The 20,945-nt window shown below is 42.9% G+C and overlaps 1 protein-coding gene across 2 annotated transcripts in view; it reads left to right on the forward strand.

Annotated features, from left to right (window-relative positions):
- Positions 1-11,328: 11,328 nt before the first annotated feature.
- The window catches only part of LYPD6 (LY6/PLAUR domain containing 6), a 38,040-nt gene continuing 28,423 nt past the window's right edge, over positions 11,329-20,945 (forward strand). Inside the window, exon 1 of one of the 2 annotated variants that reach the window (XM_049811744.1) lies at positions 11,329-11,606. The gene's annotated coding sequence lies outside the window, so the exon portion shown is untranslated. Of the gene's footprint in view, positions 11,607-15,098; positions 15,248-20,945 lie in introns of those variants that run through there. The other variant, XM_049811734.1, reaches the window with a different exon arrangement.

Here is a 20,945-nt window from a genome sequence, read left to right on the forward strand (position 1 = left end):
ATTCCTCGGTACAGTTTTAATCCCACAATCTAATTTAAAGATTCACTAGAAATTGCTATTATTAATTTAGTACAAAAAAAGCAAAGTTATTTAATGACTGACAGGTGGCATCTGGTACTATTTTTGGATGCCTTTACATTTCCTGTGCTTATATTTAGAAGGTAATGTATTGATTGTGTATGTTGTTTTCTTTCCTCCTGTTGAACTGAAAAAAATAAACCACTCCGGACCATTTCCAGCCCTCCCCCGTGGACTTGCTGTGTGCCAAAAGCCAGAGTGCGTGAGCACATTGACGTAGCTGATGCTGGGTCCTTCAGTCTGTTTGAAAATCACTAAATCCAAGTGTTAGATTAGGAACTGAGTTCTGCAGCGAGTATTCAGAAGTGCTTTCAGACTTGGGCTTTCAACGAGGAGTAGGTTGAACTACCATTTTTTACTTCTACACATAAATTCATATCTGAACTTTCCCCTCCAGCTTAGTTTAATGTTAGCTCCAGAAGTGAAAGAAACTTGCAGAGACCAGCCATGGGTCTCGGTAGGTATGCTCAGAATTGAACTCGTTCTTGAAAATAAGGCACGTGTAGGGCGTGCTGCTCCTGGGTCCCTGGGGGCTGAGCGAAGAGAAGGGGATGAGCGAGGGGTCTGGGGTGTCACCGTGCCGGTGAGCTTCATTGCAGGTACCTCAGCTCCTCTCCAACCACGACTACATCTCTTCCAGCAACTCTTCCCTCTCCGGGGACATGTTCTCCTGCTGTGTAAGTAGTTTGGAGGCTGAGGGGAGGGGAAGGGCACAGAGCAAGTCCTGCGGGTTGGGAGCATTCGGGGCAAGCAGGATTGAGCTGCTCTGTTGAAAGGACAAGCTGGCACAAGAACAAATGCGACCTACTGGAGTCACGCGTAGGCAAAGACATGCTGCCTTACTCCTTTGGAAGAGGCACAAGAAACAACCTCAGGGGTTTCTTCTTGATGATTTCCTCTGCGCGTACGCTGAACCGAAAAGAGCAGGCCTGGGTTGAAAAGCCTGTTGCTGACCTTTCTCGCTGCTGGGAGCAGTGTAAGCTAACGCAGTACAGAATGTGATGCAGCCATGGGTGGAGGGGAGTGTTTCTGGTGGTGACCAGATCAGTGAGACTCGGGAGCAGCCATCCCGTTGGAGGAGCTGCGTGTTTAACATGGAAGTCGATCCCTTTGTGAAACAGATTGCGTGACGGAACTGTTTGCAATGGCTGAGAATGAGGGTTGCTGGTGAAGGACATTCTCTCCAGTATCCTGCTTCTTGTTTTTCTTTCCCAGTACTCTGTTCAAGAGAAAAAAGCATTTCATGAAAACATCATGTCAAGCCAAAAATCTAAGACTACTGTAGGGCTGGATATGGTCACAAAACTGCACGCCAAAGGACGTGGTGCTACATGTGTAGGTCCCCTGTGTGATAAGGGGACGTACGTCCTTCCCTCTGAACGCATCCGTAGTTAATGTGCCAGCCGCTAGCTTAGCTCCTCTTCTTTTTTGCCTCCTTGAACAACAAGGCAGCGTGCAACAAATTGCAATGCTAGGGTTGAAACAAATCATCTAAGCAGCCCAGTGCAGATGGTGAAGGTTCCAAGAATGGAGCCAGCACTCCCGTGAAGCCACTGGATGAACTATTTCAGAAATACTCAAAGTTGTATGTATTTGTATGTAGACGCTTAACACAAAGGTCCTAGAGCTGAGCAGCTAATCAATAACTGCAGCAGTTGCTTCCTGCTGTGCACCAAAACTCTTCCTTTTGACCATCTTCTTGATTTTCATGTGACAGGTTTTTCTTTGCCCACTTAGGAAATGGCTTCTCTTCAAAGGATTTTACTTAATCACATGAGAAGATTAATGAGTAGAAATAATCCGTTACTAGTGATAAAGTAATTTTTCAGACTATGTCAACTCATTTTGGTCCTCCATTTAGGAAGGAGGCAGCTCACTGAGCAAACCGGCTATGGCTGGTGGGCACAGTCTTGCAGATAACCCACACGATTACAGCCGTTGCTCAGGATTACCTAGTAAATAATTTGGAAAAATGATAGGGATCCTGGGGAAAAAAAAAAAGAGAGAGATTCCCAAACAGAAGGGAGGACTAAATTTGTATCGGCATGTACAGTATTGTAAATAACCAGAAACTCTCTACTCAGCCCAAAAAGATGCTCGCAGAGTGGGAGAAAAATACAGCTGGGGTTTTATAGCCCTGTCGACCGACTCTCTTCTCAGTGACTTGTAGGCTCCTTCACTCCAGCTCACTGCAAGAGCAAAATAACTGGATCAAATCTGGACTGGCCATCTTTGCATTCAAATTCTCAAAGTTTATCTCATCCTCTCATAAAGATTCTTTTTAGCCAGCTTGGGAGCAGCTTAAAAGAAAATTAAGAAAACAAAGATGCAATCTCAGAGTGACATATCATAATGAGACCTTTCAGTCTCTCAAACTTTCTCATTAACTAGTACCAAATGCAGACTTCAAAAATTACAAAGGGATTTTCTCTCATAGCCCATAAATAGTTTGTGCTTAGAGTATAGCACATTGTCTCAATCTTTTTGGCTTATTCCCAAAGCAGCTTCTTTTGGCATGCTAGAGTTGATGGGAATGATATTGTAGGAAGAACAAAGTACGTTTTTTCCAAAGGAAATAATAAATCTGCTGTGGGCTTTCAAAGCAAGCTAACATAATCAGCAAGTGATTTTTGTAAGATTTTTTTTTTTTTAAGAATGTAGGAAGAACACAGATGTTATTTTGGACCATTAACATTTTAGCTATAAAGACACGCAAAGTATTTCTCAATGGCTTTTTCTCCTTCTTTTGTTTATTTTCTTATTTCATTAAATTCACAGTTGTTTTCATCCTGTATATTACACATGGCAAGATCACATCCCAATTCTGCCAAATTTCCAGTATGGTAGTCTAAGCAATTACTGCTGAATATTTTTTTATTTTTTTTAATCTGCTTGTCATTCTACCGTTTCATATTTTATCTTCTTAATGTATAAGCCCAAAGCCTCCATCTCCTGAAATCAACTCCATCTGTAAAACAAGGGCAACAGGCAACACGGTTAGGTTGCTGACACTAGATATCCAGTAAGTTTGACTTAAAAGCGAGAGGCAAAACCCAAGATGTTCTTGATGATTAAAAAAAATACTAATCCATTGATGGAATTTAGCTGGGGGCGGGGGGGGAGAGAAGAGAAGTTTGTAATTTTTTTTTATTGTTATTTTTTTACAGCCTAATCAAACAAGGCTGAAGTTGGTGGGAGACTTGCATTAATGCAGTTTCAGTGGACATTGGATCAGGTGCTTAATAAAGTTAGGTGTCTAGCTTCAATCTCAACAAGGGCTCTTTGCTTTGGGCCGCTGTGCAGATCAACTGGTTCTAGCGAAGGCTGGAACTGTCTCCAAACTAAAAGGGGTGTGCGTGTGATGCTGGCAAAGGGGGCAGGTTTCAGGAGATTTCTCCCATTCCCAGAATGTTACAAAATCCTTTAGGGAAAAAATGCATCTTAGTCTTTTTTTTTTTTTTTTTTTTTTGGAGTCCAAGAGGAAGAGTTGAAGCAAATGTGTGTACATGTACTCCTTCAACAGCTTTCTGACCTGGGATCAGTGAAATCGGTTAATGATATGCTTTAGTAACACAGAGAAATGGTCAAAGGAAGAGGCTGGCGTTCAACTTGTGTGCTGTTTTGCAGTTACAGAGCTGCTTTCTTTGCCCAGCTCGTTTATGCATCTGACACCATTTCCATGGGAAGGAGATGTAATTGTATTTGGATGTGATTTTTGCTATTTCTTCCATGTCATGTTTGCACCACTCTGTTGTGCCTTCTGCTGCTTATCTCTGCACCTGCTTAAAGACTTTCCCTGAGGGAAGAATATAAAACTTGTCAGTGTAGCCCCCTTTGGTATTTTCTTGGTATTTTCTTTAAAATCGTTTTGTTTTGTCTTGTCTTGGTTGTGCTCTCTACCTAGTTATGCTGGGGAGCTGAGAACTTAAATACAGGTATTTCCCCTGTACTTAATCAAGGAACTATTACAAATAGTCAGCTATGAATATCAGAAATTATTGGGAATCTTCTTCAGATTATCTTTTTTCCTCCCAAGAAACCAAATGGATCATCTCCAGAAAGCTCAGGTGTTTTGCATCTGAATGTTTTGATGCATTTGCAGAGAGATGCTCCTCATGTAACTTTTTACCAGAGAGATTGTCCTCGATAGCAGTGGTTTTGCTTGCTTCTCTAGAAGGAATGGTGAAAACCCAACCAAACAAAAAGATATAATTTGGTAATTTTGTGAAAATGCTAGGTTATTTGTCACACAGCCTAGATGCTCCCTACTGTGCGGTGTACATACGCTTATACCAATAGGATCTGCAATGAGTTACTCGAGACCATCCACCCTTTTTTAATATCAGGGAAGAAACAGAAATGCATGTGTTGGGGGGATAGAGGCTGCTCTTTTAACAATGATTCAAGTAAATCTTAATTCCCAAAGCAGAGTTGTGGGGGTTTTCTTCATCAAACCCCACCAGAAATGAACACACCAAGCAGTCAAAAGATCCAGTATCGCTATTGGAGATGGTGTACGCAAGGGACACTGCATGTGGGCAAAGAGGTAGGCGATGCGGCAGTCTTCTGTACACGTATGGCTCCTTGCAAAAAAAATGGCCTCGTTATTACCCAACCGGTTAAAACGGTTTTCTTGTTTACATCACCCTAAACTATAGGAAATCTTACCTGTTTCCTTCCTGTTTCTATTTTTTTTTGAACAGTTTTCCAAATCTTGTAATTTCCTTGTGCGGTGCTATTCTGTATTCACTTACACTGGAGTTTCTAAGATACTGATCAAGCAGAGGTGATGAATTTAATTTCCTCACCCAATCTCAGCAGATACTGCATTTTGCTATCTTCTCCCTATCTCCTGAGTTGGAGATAGCGTTTATCTTTACGGAGCACGTTACTGATGGAATTAACGTTTCTTTGCGCCATGCTGGGGAGGTGAAGTGACACTGCTCTATCCCGCTGCCGACCCCAGGAGTATTGGGAGGCTTAATTAATTACATTTTATGCTGTGCTTTGACAGACCCTGATCAAAGGCACGACAGGCATATAAACTACTATTATGTGGATGGTAAATGAATTTTAATGTTGCAATACTGCAACGCTAGGCATAAAGAGGAAAAATAGCAAAAAATCTTCTACTGGGGGGATTAAAGTTGTCAAAAAATCATGAGCAGCTCTCCTGGCTGAATACAGGCATGTGTGTTTGCATTTTCACACAGATCGGCGAGAAAGAGTTAATGGAGTACTGAGCTATCGGGTTCATTTCCAATTTTCCACCAGACTGTAATGAAACACCACAATGCCTCAAACCAAACCTCTCATTAGTCTCCTTATTAGTTTTCACTCTAGTAAATAAACTAATGGTGCTACTAGCAGTTAATAATAGGCAATCGGGGTCTCTTTCATGCCTGTCACTCCTCTCCCTGCTCTTTGCAAAAAAACCCACCACCAGCATGTGGAAAAAAAAATAAAATTAACCCACTTTTTATTCCACTAACTCTCTTTTTTTTGTTGTTTTGGGGTCGGGTTTTTTGTTTGTTTGTTTGTTTTGTTAATCCTTTTTTTTCATGGCTCTGTGCTTTTTATGGCTGCTGCTGATCCTGAAGTGCACTTTCTGTGAAGCATCCTTCATCTGGCAGAAAGGCTCCCAACTACAGTTTCTATGGTTGATACCTGCCTCTGGAATTCCCTTCCTGGTGCAGAGGTGTCTCCTGCCAGAGCCTGGCAATGAAGGAAAAACACACCATGAGTCGTTTGCTGAAATACCGGTCTCGATGGGTACAACGGGCATGCTGAAACTGTAGTTTATAACTTGCAGAGCATGTTATTAAAACATGCCACACGCCTTCAGTACCTTCTGCTAGGAAATGCAGAATTGCGTAGCTGCGTGAGGGTATTTTGGTGGTTGCTACTTGGCTAGAGCTTCTGCCTTGAGTTCCTTACCGACTTCACCACCCCTTTTATTTTTTTTTTTTTTTTTTTTTTTTTTTTTTTTAACCCAACTCATGTTGTCCGTAGGCTAAAACCTTACAAGAATATTTTGGAATCCTGCACTGGCTAATTAATCTAGTTTCTTGTCAGGCTGAGGACGGCAGGTCCTCAAGGATATAGCTATTTCCCGCGTCGCCTAACCATGGATTGTCTTAGATCTTCTGTTCCCCTTTTCCACGTTATGTTACCCCCTTGAAGCTCTTGAAGCTCTCCTACTTTTTCCTTCCAACTTTTCTTTACCTGCCCGTCTTTCTGTAAACTTTACCTCATTCTTTCCTATAACATTTTCTTGTTTATTTGTAGTATTAAGGGGGTTTTATTACAGCAGAGAGGTGTTAGTTTTGTTCCATCAAGCTGTGCTCTCTTGAAGGGATGTCCAAAAGGAATCGTTTTTGAGAGCTGCTATTGAGAATGGAAGGATGCTGAACGGGTATGAAATCCTTTTCTTTTTGAGATTGCTTTGGCAGTTGGGGTGTTAGACTGGATGCAGTTAGAACAAATAATTGATCAGATTTCTCTCTCTCTTCAAGTGATATTTAAACTAGGAAGTCTGAAGTCAAAGGAAGGATACGAGAATGCCCAGTGTGTCCTGTTCTTCATAAAATGCTGTGATTTAATAGTGTGTTCCCAGTTTTACTACTGGAAAAGTAATTTCCAAATGCTGGAGACTAGTGACACCACAGATATTTACCTTAATTCCCTTTGCAGGACTGGAAAATTCAGTCTTGCTGATATCATAGAAAGGTGCCCATTTAGACTGCTCGTTCAGTCTTCTGGCTCTGAGTATCTGTTGAACATTATTAAATGTTGTTAATTATGTCACTAGTTCCATATGAAACCAAGGACTGTTTGGGCATGCAGGAACCTAAACCTTACATTTGTAATATGACTATAAAACACCAATAACTTGGAATATGTCTCCAAGGTATCGTCCTTGAATCTTCTACCAAATAAGACAATTTGCTAGAATTATTTTGGTAGCAACTGAACTTGAAGTTTCAAAACTCAGTGCTTTCAGTTGCGTTCCTTTGATGTGAAGCTTAATATCCTTGTCGCTGATTTTGAACTCTTTCTTGCTGAGACTGCTGGGTTTTGAGTGGTGCTTTCTGGGGTCAGCACACAAACACCTCCATTCCCCGAGGTTCGTAGGAAGCAGAAGATAGCTGGAGGGTTATAATTTGAACAACCTCTCTGTGTCAAGACCCTCTCCTGTATCTCTGAAGATGCGGAGATTCGGTTCCCATCAACGAGCGAAATGATCATTGTAGCACATCCAGGCTTCGGCTGCTTGGAATTGCTGTTGTGTTTCACCATCAATTTGTGGTCTTTTTGTCCCAGTCTTTGTGTCAGCCAGGAGAAGGTGGGCTGGAAGGGCTGCTCAGAGGCGTGAGAGCATCTCTCTGTCATGCCCTGGCTTTTGTACAGCCTGAGTATGGATGTCCAGCCCTAATTCCACCAAGCCCAAAGGTTAATGATTTACTCACGCTTTGTCTTCTAAAATCTTGGTCTCAGTCCTGGAGGTTATAGAAAATAGGCAGGGTGCCTTCTGAGGGGCTATGTACTACTGCCAATAACCGAGCTGTTCTTTCAGAAACACCGAATGCTGGGTGCTCTTGGCAAAGCTTCAGCAAAGATATAAAGGTGATTAAAACTGGCAGAAGGCTTTTGAAAAAGCATATAGCAAATTTTAATTTGGACAGACATGTTGTATCTGATGCTGGTAGTGGAGAACTATAAATAGTAATAATAAGGTTCACTTAATAGGAGACTCGCTGTTCTGAGACACAGATGCGAAGAACTTCAGCTTTGTGCCTAAACTAGACTAGGTCATGGTGGACACAGAGAATGAAATGGTAACAGTCCCAATTTAGCTATTTTCCCAGTGTTTATGGGGAATTTGAGGCATCCAATCTAGCAGTGCTAAGAGCCACAGATGCACACTGCTGCTTGTATAAGCTATATGCAGCTAAAGCAATGGCTTTCATCTTCCCTGGCTATGAAATGATCATTCATAAACCATCACAAGCAAGTGGATGAATAAAATGCATTGAATGTTGGCACAGAAGCCAAGGGCTGCACTGAAGATACTGTTAAATAGTAATGTGTTTTCATGCCTGGCCAATTAGGAAGTGTCTGAAGATATGTGAAAATTTAAATCTATTTTTACATAGGGCACAAAGGCAGAGTCACAGCACTTAAGGCTCCCAAACCCCCCCAACCATTTCTGAAGGAACAGATGTCACTCATTCATTCGCCATAAGGACAAAACCAGGATTTGCTATCAACAGAACTAATGTTGCCGGCTGGTTTTGTCTACGATAGTTAATTCTTTCATGTAATCTTTTAAATTAATGAATTAATAATAGCTATTAATAGCTGGCCTTTGATGCTTCAGGATTCCCCAATTTAACTTGGCGTGAGACACCATAGCACGCACTTGGACCGTTGTGGTTAATTGCGGCTAGTCAGCCTGCCTTAAATATCACATGTCGGCGCTCAAACTCTCGGCAAAGGGATGCGTGTGATGCTTGGCTGTAGTGAGCAATCCTCTTCACGAGAAGAAACAAATGTCTTTCACGATAAATTACCTAGCTTTTTTCTGGTTAACATCAATTATTTCTTTAATCCTCAAGCCTGTATGGGACTCTTAAAATGCTTTACAGTTTATTTCACAGCTTACATAATTTTACAAGTTATTTTAACAGTGGTTTTATATACAACGTTTCCAGGCTGTTTGAAATAACTCCATATATTCGCAGTCCGGTTGGTGTACCTTCTACAGGTACTGACGGAGTGAGTTGGAATAAACTGAGTCATATAAATCCCTTTTCAATTAGATATTTTTGACCTCATAGTCTCCCTACAGAAACACAAGCCTTTTGTAACCTTCACGAGACTTACAGCCCTTATAATCTGGACACTGTTGTGGGATTTCTTGCCCGTCCTTTTAAACTTTTCGTCTGCATGATGCCGTCTCGTCGCCTTGCTGCTGCTTTTGCCTTCTCTTCGGTAAGCTCCTTGTCTGTATTGTTACGATTGATTCATTGGGATGATTCATGAGCCCTGAAAGCTCCAGCCAGGTGACTGTGTTCCTATTAATGGTATGCGTGGGAATAAATATGAAAATAATTACTTATGTATTATTAAGTCCTGTGTGTCAGGCTAGGGTTTTTTGGTCTGAAGGGTGATCTTTGAGCTGAGTCAGGAACTCTGTCCCAGGGCGTCCACCCTCTGTTAGCAATACTCGGTGCCTCTTCCACTCCTTTAACCTTGTTTTCTCATCAGGTCCCTTGAAAAGGAGATTTCTTTCTTTACCCATTTATTTTTGGGGGTAAGGCTGCCTACCGCCTCAGTCCGTAGAGGCCCGCTGAACGCTTGCCGTGCCGCAGCCAGTCGTGCAGCCACCAGTTGATGCAATCTGTGAACCCAGTGAGTAAAACCAGTCCGATGCCTTTCCTTGGTCCAAGCAATGCCCTGTACCTAACCGGGACCACCACAGCCTCTTTTCTGGCTCCTACCTTCCCCATCCAAGCGCTGCCAGCTCGGCACCAAGCTCTCTGCCTCCACACCCAGCCCTGATTAAGGTCTTATGCCCGGAGCTGGCATCTGCCTTTCAAATCACCTGCCCGAGCAGCTCGTCGTCCAGAAACACCCGGCACCTCTGGTCCTGCAGCGCGGCAAGGAAGGGGATCTCGCCCTGCCCGCGCAAAGGTTTGGTCCTCGGTCCCTTCAAGGCTTTCCTGGACCTCTGTGTTTATTGCCTGCTCTGCTAGGCCGTTTCCCTCTTTCCCGGTCGCTTCTCCTTCAGCCTTTGTCCGCCTTGTGGGATAGATACAGTGGTCTGCCCTTGACCCTGGTCAGTGCTCCATTATGCAGTATTTTTCCTGCAAAACTCTAAGGAACCTCTAAAATGAGTATTTATACGATAGTAACCCTAAGAGGAAAACATGGACCTCTCCGAGATGCCATGAGGGTAAATAATAAGCAATTTATTCACGGATTTGGTCTGCCTTTGCAGTCTTTCCAGTGAGCGAACAACGGTTGTATCAACAGAGCAACTCTTAAAAAATGAAATTATGCATAGGAGCGTACGCGTGGCAGTGCTCAAAACCCAGAGGACAAAAACATCTTTGGCCGTGTCGGAGAACTGTTTGAGCGAGCTTCTATTTTGCAGATGACATTCCCATAAACATGGCAAGAGGAAAGGGAGGCAGCATGGAGCTGGAAAGACCGGTGAAGCCGTACCGGGCTCCCGCTGGAGCCCCTGCCCCTGATTTGTTTGCTTGGGAGCAGGGGACAAGTTGTGTAGCTTCTCCCATCGGCAAGAGCATTCCTGGCTTTATTAGCAGCTTTCAGGTGGCAGCCAGTGCTGATTTAATACTAATGCTTTTTTGATGAATTGTTGCTTAGTCTGTTTTGAATACTTTCTGCATGACTAATTAATGTACCGAAATGAATTAAATTGCGTTGTTAAACTTTATGCTAGTATGTGCAAACAAATGGCTGGAAGTCACAGCTCTTCTCCAATATTTTATCTAATCTTTGCATTCTCGGGGACGGGGCATTGCTTGTTATCTAAAAGCCACTTAACTGAGCTAAAATGTGATGTCATGCTTCTCTAAATACGTGTAGGTATTTATGTTCAGGCTGTTGAGAAACAGACTTGAATATAGGGAGGTAGACGTAATTACGTTGTTCTAATGATAACAAAACCCACTTGAAGTTGGCAAGAGATGAAAACCCACAGCCTCATAGATGGAGTTTTGCTTGAGTAAAGCGTTCTGTGACATTATGCTGGGATAAACCGGCATGATTCATGGCTGGAGAGACACTCCCAGCTGGAGCAGATAGAAATCACTCGGTGTTGACCCTTGCGAAGGGCAGCATCAGCCCCTCGGAGTGGAAAAGCTGCTGGGAATAAGGTAACCCCGCAGCCAGGAGTGTTTATATTTCATATTTGACCAGTGCTGGCGAGGCACTGGGTTGGCTCTCTGCCGCGGAGGGCAGCGGCCGTGCCACGCTGCGGCGGGTTGCCGTTCCTCTCCCCTTTTGGCTGCTCTCCCCGAGAGCTTCTGGTGCTTTTGAATTTATGCTTTATTGTCTGTGGTTTATTTATATTTATCATTATTTCTTTTTCCTGGAACAAAGGCGACTTGTGTAAGAAGAGTAACGTAATTGTTTGATATGTCTGTATATATATGCTTGAAATAATCCAGCATCTAATTTTTAATGAAGCGTGAAAGAAAACTAGAGCTCAGCACAATCCGTGCCCAGCGAAGATCCTAATCTTCCCTTTCCGACAGAGGAGAGCTGCAGCGGGCACATTCCTTCCATGACCGAGCAGCGTGGCTGCCGCTGGCCCCGGCAGGGAGGCGAACCCAGGGCCGGCAACCGGGCACCGGGACTGGGCACCCACCGGCCGGGCTGTACCCCCCTGGACCCCCACCCGGGGAGCGCACCGGGGGGGTCCCCCCTCCGCCGGCTCTGCCCGGGGGGCGATGGAAACCCCCTGAAGGACGTGCTGGGAAAGACAGCCGACAAAGGTACGGGTCTCTTTATGACATAAAATCTCTTTTTTTGTTGTGGGGGGTTTTTTTCTCCCTTTATTATAGCAAAAAAAAAAAAAGCCATCTGCTTGGTTTAAAAGTCACCTCGGGTGACACGTGCTTAGAAAAACCGGCTGGGTTGTTGTGTCAGGTGAGAGGTAAAACCTCAGCATTCCCGGGGGCTGGAATCCCCCCTTCCCTGCTACCCCCCCCCCCCCTTACCACAGACTTTTTTTTTTTTTTTTGGAGACGGGGGGCGAGGGGCTATGTTCTTTGGCTGCACAGCACGGTTTGAGGATGCAGAGGGTCCTCCGGGGGATTTTGGCAGTGGGGGGGGACGACACACACACAGGGGGCTGGCTGGTCCTGCTCCCTGGCAGGGTTGTTTGGATTTGGTAGGGGAGCGGAGGTGTGATTTTGATTGATTTTTGTCGTTGTTGTTGAGGGACTGCTTACAAAAGGTAGTTCTTTACAGATTGCTTTCCACGTCAAAGCAAATGAAATAGTTATGTATGCTGTGAGTCTGCAGGAAAAGCTCGTCGCTGGTGCAAAAAAAGCGTCCCGCTCTTCTTTGTTATTTAAAAAAAATCTCACTATGTAAAAAAAATCAAATTAATTTCTTAGAGAAATAGTTGTGTTTCCAGTTGCAGCCAGTGCATACGCTCTTTTCTGCTAAAATACGCTGTCTTTGGAGGGAATATTAACGGTTTCTTAATTGTAATTACAATCTCTAGCTAGTGCGATGGAAAACACTAAATGACATCACTTGCCAATATAATAGGCAAGCTGTATAATTCTTTCATACATCTGCGTGATTTCTTTTATATTTTGGAAACTCTTACTTGTTGGTAATCGATATCAACAGGTATGAAAACCTGCCCACGTTGTGGGAATACCTGCAGGAGTGTCTGTTGTGTGTAACACGGTACATCGTTAGGTGTGTATTTGTTGATTTTTATGGCATCAGAAGTCCAGGCTGCGCGGAAGGGCTGCGGTTTGTCTTTTTTGTATATGTGAGATTTGTTGTAAGGCCACGCCAGAGCACAGGGGCTGATGATTATCGTGGATTGTGAACTTCCAGTGGGCAGAACTGCCACAATATATGTATTTTCTCTCTCTCGCGCAAAAAAATAATAATAATAAAAAAAAAAAGTATATTGCCTCAGAGAGCTTGTTCTGTGGGAATTAATGGTAAATAACAAAGATCTCGGCATGAACTGGGTGGGGATCCCCAGTGTGGCCATTAACATACCTTTAGAAGGATCTTTGTTGAATTTTTTTGCTTTTATTGTGGTGGAAACCCCGTTTTGCAGAGAGATACGACTATCTCGATGCATCAGAGCTCAGGGCTGCTGCTGGACGGTGGTGTCAGGAGGTCAGACGGGCTCCGGCATCCTGACCCAGCTTCCCGGCTGCGGAGCCCCGAGGATTTCAGACCTGCGTGTTTGGTTTTCTGGCGTGGAAATGCAAGGGTGCCGTCTGCTGCGTAACAAGGGCTTAAGGAAGGATAGCTGAAACGAAAACGTCGGTGTTTCCGCTTTGGTGAGCGATGAGCTTGCAGGCTCCGAGCTTTGGTAGAGAGGAGGGTTCCGGACGAGGTTTCTTCGCTAGATCCATGTTTGCTTTGCTGTGGAATAAGGTAAAAATAAATCATCGGTGAGGCGCTTCCGGGCGGGTGATCGCTGCAATAACAATAGTGATTTAGGTCATTAGTACTGCTCTGATAAAAGGAGTCCCAACACTCACCTGATTAGTTATGCAAACACTGAGGACAGGCTTTTAATCAGGCTGGTCCTCGGGTCTAACCCTGCTGCCTCCCCTACGGCCCTGGGAGGTGCCAGCAGGGAGGGAATCCGACCCTTTGAGTTTCCACTGGGGTTTTTCAGGCCAGCACTGACATAAAAACTTTTGAAAAGTCATCCTGGTTGTATTACAGTAGAAGACTTGTTCGCTGTAAATCTAAAACTTGATTTATGCGTCTGTGATCCGCTTGTTTAATTATCTGGCGTTCGTGTGTCTGATCTTGAGTCTGATTTCCTCCGACTCTCTGGTGTGAAAGGTAAAGCATGAGTTACAATGTTGTTTGGAAAGAGAACAAGTTATGAGTAGAATTGGAGTTTTCCAGTGGAAACCCAAGTCTGAATCCCTCGATTTGTCCAGGCTTCCCGCTACTGTTAGAGACTGGATTGATCGGCGAGTATAGCGGATTAAGGAGTGCTAAAATAATTGCTGTACATCCTTCAAGATGTTACTTAGCCACGTATGAACCTGACCGCAGTAAGCTATAACCCCCCTTCCTTTTCCTGGCCCCCACATTGCACGGAGTGACTGTCAAATTGATGGGCTGGAATAGGCAGAACAACTTACAGGGGTCAAGCGATACAACAGCCGAGCTTGGGCGATGGTGAACGCTGCGGAAGAGATTGAAGTATGGATTGGTGCGGCTGATGGTTTGGTTTGATAAAGCTCAGTAAGACATACTTAGTTAAAATGAACTCATTTGCCTTGAAAATAAACTGTTATTTTAATCCTAGGGTGGCTGACGTGGTCCCTGGGTAAAACATGGCATATCTCCATTGCTGATAGGTATCTTCCCTTTGTAAGAAGGTATTTATTGAGTGAGAATAGCACAAAGTAGGCGGTAAGGTAGAATTGCTGGTACTTCTTTGGCACTCTGAATAGATTTTTACATTAGGCAATACCTTCCTGGGATGTAATTGGTGAGGAAGGACCTGAGTACAAATATATCCCATGTTTATTTCGTCTTTTTTTTTTTTTTTTAAATCATTTTGCATTCTATGATTTTTGGAGGAGGAGGAGTTAGTTTGAACGACAAGGCTGCCTGCTTGTTGGAAAACCTTCTTTCTCTTATAAAGTAAATAATTCTTCATAGTTTTCCATGCTGCCAAGTATTACGAGAGCTGTAGTAGACCTTAGATGCCCATTTTCACCCGGCGAATTTACCGCGTTCTTTGTTGTGTGGTGTGACCTACTCAGAGCAGAGCGTAGTTCTTATCCCTCAGTCACCATATGTTCGCAGCAATAATCATCGTTTTCCATAAGTGCCAGTATTTGGTCTGTTGTGCATAGATGGTACTTTATTGTCTCGGGTAGAGTTTTTATAAAGCTGCTGTGGAAACTGTGAGGGTTCCCTGGTAGAGGTGTATGTATGTAGGCAGGGCTACTTCATCACGGACCATATATCGTTGTTAACTTCTTAAACATTTTTGAAGTTTGTATACCAAATAAAATCACGGTTTATCAATTGGCAGGTGTTAAAAAAAGGGAAAAGTTCTCTATAAATGGCGCTGCCACTGGTACATTGCACAGCTTTGCGCCTACGTGATCCCCAGTTCAGACCCTTCTTTAGTGCTGCGGGGCGTGATTCGGTCTGAATCCACAATATTGCTATTTATTTGGCTGACAGCAGCCCAGCCAAGGCAGGGCATTAAGACTGGGTCTGTCTCAGAAGGGATACTGCAGATGCACCCAGCAGGAGCTGCGCCTCGTGCCAGGACTTTACTTTGCTGTAATACTCAGAAAATTCTTCTTGGAAACCTTGAAGTTAAATATTGGGATGTACTTAGGATGAGGACATCCAATATCCAGCGTGCTCCTCCATCGGCGTGTGTTTCCGAGTAAGCTGTTGCGGGGGCTCGCCTTGCCTGGCTTTAGATACGAACAGCTAAATTTGCTATATAAACTGCTAAATATGGTAGGAAGGGATGGGAGGAATAGAGTCAATTATAATTACGAGTCTTATCGTGTCCTCCTTCCTTTTATGTGTTCACATAGTATATAAAATTCCTTGTGCATTCTATTTAAATTCTGGGGGTTTTATCTGACCTTTCATTCTCTTCCTATAAAACTGCCTTTCCTTTAACAGAATTACATAAATTACTGTCATCGAATTCTGCCTGCAATTACTTTGTAGCAATCAACCTACTGCTTTTGTGTGTATCCGCTTTCATCTCATTAGCTGTTGTACAGACGAATTATGACTTGTAGGTAGCTGACTGACTGGCTGTCAGATGATTCCTTTGTATGCTGAAGGTATTTGGCCGGAAAAATGTTAATGTAAATATTTCAGTATGAGGGAGGTTACAAAATTACTGAGGTTTGTACGGGGAAGGGTGTTTCTGTACGAAGGGACATGCTGTGCAAAAGAAGAAAAGTATGTAAACAGATCAACCGACCAAATTATTGGGTTTTAGAAATTGGTTTATAGTGCAGCCAAGAGAAAACTGGAAATCGGGCAAACAGGGTATTTTCCTGGTATTTTATATTCAGAAATGCTGAAGGCTGCATACTCATGACCTTCCCTAATTTTGAGCTTATTAGATATGGCTATTAAGTGCCTGAGGGCAATTAAAACAATTCCTCAAAAAAATAGCTTTTCACAGGAACTTGCATCAACTGCTGCTGTGTTAGTGTTTGATTTATTATTTTTTTTTATTCCCCCCGAAATAGTTGGAAATTGCTAACTCCAGTCCCTGTTCCCTCTCACTGTTATCATTCCTTTATTCGTGCAGAGATTTTCAGATGAAATCACTTTGCAATGCAAGTCCGTGCTATTTTCCAGCACTCGTACTGAAACGCAGTCAGGGTGATTGCAGCTTGTTGTCCCTTTATGCCACAATATTCACATTACTGTTATGGAAATCAGGGTTTTTTTTTATCTGAGTGGTGGAGGTGGGGGCCTGACAAGCTCATTTCTGGAGTTTAATCAGCTGTAGGGAGGATTTTTTAAGTAAATAACGTGGGTCTACAGTTGTGTTTTGGAAGATAAGGTAAAGGTATGCCATAAAGGTTTCAGTCACCTGAAAATAAGGTTGGTAGAAAGGAGGAGAGCAATCAAACCAAAATATTCTTCACTTAAACCACTGGATTTCTGTTTGCCAGCTCCAAGCTTTCTCGTGCAGCTTTTCAGTTGTTTGTTGTTTCACAATGACATCTGTGATTTTTGCAGCAAATGAAGTAGATTCACTTAGGTTACTTTTCAGATGTTATTTTTGAATAATTGAATAGAAACTAATTTGGGCAATTGTGTATATAACCAGTTTCCCAAAATAGCGCTGATGTGTGAGTGGAAACAATAGCTCTTGTCTCCAGAATAATGGAAGTCCTTGATAAAATTTTAGCCTCTTAAGATATCGCTCTGTGCATCTGCTGCTAAAGTCGTACGGTCTCGTGGGCTTCCACCGACCAAAATCCCAAGAAGCAGCAGTTTAATTTCAGCATCCCAAATAAATGTGAACCTTTTCATCTGGCGCTCTCCTTTTCGGTGAGTGCACGTATTTTATTTCAACGCAATAAGCAGAAACGGTATCTGATCGGGTGGCCGCTGATATGTTGTGATATGTTTAACTCTGTTTCTCATGCATGTTGTCAGGGATAAAACACGTGATACTCGTGTTTGTTTTGGAAAGGCTTCCCTAAATTACAGCAATGCTCACTTTGTTCGAGTTGATCGGTAAAGTGTGCTTAGGCAGGATAATCGGTTTGATGGTTCTGATGTGCACGTGCAGTTGATTTAGACTCGATTCAAAGATGTTTTATAAATACCTGTCTTGCATGATATTTGCTTCAAGTGTCGCCACATAAGTTTATGGCATAATAAAACAGACCATTTGAATTTCCATAAATGAGGCAAACCTTCAGATAAAGGTGGCTTTGACATGAACACGAGTGAGTTTTCATGAGCAGTTTGGCTAACAGTGTATGTCTAAATATTTAATGGCTTTTAAGTTATTTTTACATACTTTATTTTTACTACATCTATTGAGCTCTTTGTGGATGCTGATGAGGAAGAGATGTCAAAAGCCTGCAGGGCTTAAATATTTAGCTGAGGCAGTTTGTTTTCCTGGGATTCTGGTGTTAATATAACAGGAGTCTAAAGCTAAACCAGTACAGGGCTAGAATTCCTAGAAATCCCTACTGCTTTTAGAGCGCGCTTTCCAGAAAAAACCCCCACATTTGGGGTTAAACTGCTGCAGAAGCAGCTGCCAGTCTGCAGATATTAAGAGTTAATATGTTTTGAGATGTGTTTATTCTCTTAAGGAGATTCCAGCCCCCAGCGAGGCTTGTCATCAGCGAGATAAGAGGGGCTGGCGAGGGTGGTGGCCAGCGTCTTCGGCCACGGTGTGGAGCGGCGCTGGAGGAGCGGGTGAGCGTAGGGTAGGGGTACGGCTTTCGGAGCCAACCGTAAATATTGAACTTGAACCCTGTGTCATTGGGATAACGACTGTGACTTTGGGTAGGTTTACATAGCTGCCAAACAAGTTCATCTGGTGGATAATAATTGTGGTCCTTCAGAGCATCTGAGGGAGTCAACAACAAGAAGTAGTTTGGGGGGAGTGAAAACTTTATTGATTCCCCCCAGCCCAAGAAAAGAGTAAGTGTTCTCGTCGTCCTCCTTTTACCTCCTCTCTCTGCTGAATGAGGAGTGTGTGTGTGTATATATATAGAAAAAAAAAAATATATATATATTTGTTAGCTGGTCTTCAAGGATTGAAAAGATTTTAAAGTTGTTTTACCAGCATCGGGCAAGCTGCTATGTAAGTATGAAAGTTTCAGTGCTATTAAGTTGTTTTCAACAAGAGTTTAGCTTGCGTATACCAAACTGTACACTACTTTAACATATAGAAGAGTACAGAGAGGGGTTTGTGGTTTTAAAATATTTTAAAAATTTGTATTGTAATTTTCTTACTTTTTCCCAGATAGAAGAGGTTTTGAACAGCTTCTACCTTGGTATACCTTGGTTCTAGATCTGATATTCAAGTGGCAGAAAGGAAAAAGACTTTCTTCTTCGTTTTTGTTCTCATGAGCATTTTTCTGTGGTACTGCTTTATTGAGCAAACTTCAGTTGAGGCAGCCAAGAACATTGTTAAACCAATGAATATTTACCTGCTTAACAAAGGTAGAATTTTATATACACGGAAATATTTTTTCTGTGTTATTTGGTTTGGTGTTCAGACAGCAAGCCTCTGCTTTTCTGGAACCAAAGAAATAAAAATCTTTGAGTATGACCCAGTCTGACAGTAAACTAGCCAGCAACGTGCCTTGCTCCAAGTAGACCACGAGCCCTATCAGTGTCTGATGAAGCCTGCTTTCTTACGGCTTTGTGTCTTATGCTGGTTTGTGCTTTGTAATTAATTTTTTTCCATGATTGGGGCACCTAAAAGTTTTCTTTCTGTCTTTCTCCGTTGGGTTTGGGGTTGGTTTTTTTGTTTTGGGGGTGGGGTTTTTTTTGTGTGTGTGTGTGTGTCTACTGAGGTACTGATGCAAGCTGCAGTGTTTCCTTAACTGAGGCACTTGGAGGATGTTTCCAGTGCGTGTTCATTAATTTCCCAGCCTCTACCTTCATATCTAGCCTAGTTAAATGTCACCGATGGGTCTGAGCGTTGCTTTGGATGGGGGAGGGAATGGAAAGGTGCATAATGACACACACTCCCGTACGATGGCAAAATCCTCCTTTCCCTAGGAAATCATGCTGAAGATAGGATCAGAAGAAGAAGGATGAAAAGGGAGAAATGGCATAGGCTGCATCAGGTTGCTTCTCTGCTGTCTCCAGTGAAAGGGTACAGAAAAGCTGGGGTAACCACTGGGTGATCCAGTGCATGGATTTGAGGTGGGAAATCCTCGCATATGGAGCCGGGTATTATTTCCCTCACCGTGAGAGTCTGATGTCATTAAAACTTTTTAGCGCTTCTAATAATAGAAAAATACTGATTTCCTAGCTGGCTCTTAAATGCCTTTTAGTGGATTAGTTTGAATCACATCAACTAAAAGGTTGATCATCTGCCAGCCAATACAGTTGGGCCAAAGCTTTGTAAATTAATGAGCTCAAGGTGATTAGTGCAGGTTTTGGTGCTTTGGACCATGCACCAAATTGTTGCCATGCAAGGTGTGTAGCACTGTACGTCTGTCACTTTTTTTTCCCTTTTAATTCTTATGCTCTGAGGGTGTTTGCCTGGCTTGGCAGTCAAAATAGACATGAAGGGCTCTGATGAGCCAGCGAATGAAAATTGTATTGTAGTTCCAAAAAGTAGGATCAACATTATAACCACTGCCTTGTTATAGAGAGACTTGTTGCTGTGATAATTCTGGCTCTGATCTCAATTCAAGACCGTCGTGTATTTAGCAGGCTTGTATCTGGTGTCCATTCACAGGACTTGTTATGGGAAGCGCTTTTAAAGTGTCGCAGCTACACTTTGTGTTGCTTTTGTGAATGGAAAAATGTCTTTGTACAAACGTGTTGGTACATCTGTTGTACAGAGCTGTGGAAGCTACACAGAGCTTCTGTGGGCACCAGCGCATCTTACTGCTTAACTGTTGACGGTTAGTGAGTCAAGGAGAGGAGCTGAGCTGTTGCTGTTATCCAACAGGGCAAGTTCTGGTGATGTCTTTAGCGCACACATTATCTGTAGAATTTTTTTTAAAAATATGGTAATTTCCAGTAAAATAACTTGCTTTGTAGGCAGGGAAGGACTCCTGCTTTTCATAAGCTCTCAGACAGCTTCCGATGATGGAAAAATGATGTGTGCCGGATATCCAAATTCACTCTGGCGTTTGTGGTTCAATAACAGGTTGATGAACTTCGACAGTGGAGGTTCACGTTTCTGAGGCTGACCCCATACCTGCCTGCTAGCTTGCATACAGCATCTTCAGGAACAGAAGATGGACTTTCAAGCCATTTGGTTGAGTTTTGTCCCATTTGGTCTAGAATACTTGATAACCGTGTTCATTGTTGCCAGCTTTTGTCTTCACTCTGGGTTTTTTTTCTCTGATCGGCATCCATACTATAAAACTGCTTTTCCAAGATCTTTACAGTTCTCTTCTTTCTACGGATGTCTGAAAACGGTTTACATTTCTTGGATATCATAAGCTTTCCTGAGGGAGGATTATTTTCAAGGTGATTTCTCTGGAAATGATTGCCTGTGCTTTCAGCAGCTGTCAACAGCATCTGGCAGGGCTGGACCACGAGTTAGCAGTCTTAGCTACATCTGTCTGAGCGCCATTCATTTGCTGGATTTTTTTACATTATTCTCAATCATTTCAAGTAAGACTTTAATATCTGCTTGTTCTTTTCAAATCCAAAATAGCTGCAGATCTGTGTCAGTTAACTTGGTATTTCTTAGGGCACCGTGTCTCGCAACAGCTCCATTAAAATTGGCTCATTATTCAGGAGCGAGGCCGTAACTGTGGTCTCCAGTGGGGCGCTAAGTCTGCTTGTACCTCCAGGAGGTGTAAGTATCTTTATTTTTTCAGTCCTTGGTGGCTCCATCTCCTGGGGTTCAGGTCCATCTTGTCGGATTCATTGAACATGGGACATAT

Source organism: Accipiter gentilis, chromosome 1 (assembly GCF_929443795.1).
Source record: "Accipiter gentilis chromosome 1, bAccGen1.1, whole genome shotgun sequence".
Taxonomy (NCBI): Eukaryota; Metazoa; Chordata; class Aves; order Accipitriformes; family Accipitridae; genus Astur; species Astur gentilis.